Source organism: Hydra vulgaris, chromosome 12, assembly GCF_038396675.1.
Source record: "Hydra vulgaris chromosome 12, alternate assembly HydraT2T_AEP".
Classification (NCBI taxonomy): Eukaryota; Metazoa; Cnidaria; class Hydrozoa; order Anthoathecata; family Hydridae; genus Hydra; species Hydra vulgaris.
The window spans coordinates 57,984,632-57,987,500 of record NC_088931.1 but is presented as its reverse complement, the minus strand read 5'-3'; positions in this window follow the sequence as shown (position 1 = coordinate 57,987,500).

Here is a 2,869-nt window from a genome sequence, read left to right as displayed (position 1 = left end):
TTATATTAAATATTTTGTAACCATTTTCAATAATAACTACTGCACAACAATGTGGTATTGACTCAATTAATCAATTAATGCAAGCAGGCCAATTTTATTGCATTCTTCTTTTCACGATTGAATAATGATTCGAATATAAATGCTTTCAAACTTGACAGTGTTTCTCATAAGTGTTCCGTTACTGTAATTGAGATGATTCTACATTTTCAAAAATGAGCATCTTTTTTACGGTGTGTACTTAATAATGATGTGTGTAATAAATGATGTCAATAAGTTGCCAAATGCTAGAGACTCAAAATATTCTGTAAAATTTGTTTAATATATTCTGTAAAACTTAGTTATTGTATGTTAAGAACTTTTTTTTTATTAATTTAAAAACTTTAACCAACAAGATTGACAGGTCTACTTCATTGGGGAGTAAAGAAGGGAGTCAAAAAAAGGACATTAAAGTGAGAAGACAATTGAAAAGAAAAATAGCAAATGATTTAAAAATTTGTAAATTCATATGAATCAGGAAAGTCCATCAATGGGATAACTTCTTTTAAGAACATGATATACCTATTCAGATAAATGAATAGGTATATCATGTTCTTTAAAAAGTGTGGATATGAATAAGATAAAAATTAAACAATGAAGCATTGAAATAACAGATTAAGTTCAACATTCTCCTATAAAGTCATTAATTGCTGTACTGTACTTCAAAAAAATTAAAAGTAAAAAGGGCCATTGAATTTCAGGAATTTTTCCCATTAGGAATTCTGCTGTATACAGGGTGAAATAGGGATGGCTAACACCTTGGCATTATATAACCTGTGTATTATAATTATTTTAAATGAAATCTGTATATCTACATATCTGTGTTATAGTTGTATAATGGTATAAACTTATATATAGTGATATAATCCTATAGCGATATTAGCTAGGTATGCAAGGAAATTATGAAACTTATTTTCAGTGATATGAACAGTCAAGTATGCAAATAGTCTGTCAGAGTCATAAACTTATTTTGGCAGCGCGTAGCCAATGCTGGTGTGCAGATCTAAATGATGTAGACGAACTTTTATTAGATGGTAAGTTTAAATTAATATTTTTTAATGCAGAAGCATTAATATGAAACTATCAAGTTAATTCCAATAACAAATGATAAATAATTATTATTCCATCAAGATATGTAAACTGTAGAAAATGTGTAAAAATGTAAACTATAGTAGTGTAAAATGTAAGAAAAACTATAATCAAATTGAATTTATAAGCAGTAAAATTATAATTAAAAAATTTCTTGCTTGTTTTCTTTTTGTTTTTTTTTAATTTTTAGTTTTCTATGTTCTCGATCTAAGACTGTTTTATAAGTTTATAACTCTCTTCCTACTTTTCTGCGCGCATGCCAACATTCACATAATCCTTTTTTTTTATTTTTGGTTATGAATTATTTTTTTTATTTTTGGTTATGAATTATTTTTTTTTTATTTTTGGTTATTACTGGCTACATTGTCATTACCATTTATATTATTTTTTTTCAGGTGTAAGTTGTAGGTAGGAAACATGCTGATCAAGTGCATATATATTGCTTCATGTCCGTAATGATGAGTCTGTTATCATAGAACTTGTAAAAGCTGCAAACAGATACAAATTAAAAGGTGCTAAGGATAGTTTGTTTATGTATATATATATACATATATATATATATATATATATATATATATATATATATATATATATATATATATGCATGTGTGTATATATATATATGCATGTGTGTATATATATATGTATATATATATTTTATATATATATATATATATATATATATATATATATATATATATATATATATATATATATATATATATATATATACATATATATATATACACACACACACACATATATACATGTATACACACACGTGTCTGTGTGTATATATATATATATATATATGCATATATATGTATATATGTGTATATATATTATGTATATATGTGTATATATATATGTATATATGTGTATATATATATATTATGTATAAATGTGTATATATATATATATATATGTATATATATATAAATACGTGTTTACATAAACACGTCTGCTGTCAAGGACTTCAGTACATGCATCCACTATCTTAAAGCCTGCTTTCGCAAAGGAATATCACTCCATTACAGCAGGGTTTGGGATACACAAGCAATGTTATCATTTGTTTTTCTGAAAAAGCTTTATGCTATAGAAATGAGTAGAATGACTAGACAATTGCTTTATGTACATGATAAGGATAGCAATATATATATATATATATATATATATATATATATATATATATATATATATATATATATATATATATATATATATATATATATATAAGTATATATCTATATATATATATAGAACATTTGACCAAATATTTTTATTTATTTATAATATATTTAGATCGCTTTTTACTAAAATAATTGATTATTTTATAAATATTATTTTCATATATATAACTATATTTCATATTATATACATATGTATATAAATTCATGCATAACTTTTCTTCTTTGTGAATTTTTTTTTTTTTTTTTGAAAAGATTAAAATTTGAAGTGCAAATAGTTCCATGTGAGAGAGCAAGTAATTATAAAAAGGATTGAATGAGTTTTACACTTTTAAATTGAATATATATATATATATATATATATATATATATATATATATATATATATATATATATATATATATATATGTATATATATATGTATTTTCTAATCTATATATGTAGGCCTAAAATAAAATATATATATATATTATATTTTTTGCCTAAATTGTCACAGTGAAAGCATGAGACTTAATTGAATGATGAGTAACACAATAATTCAGCACATATATACAATG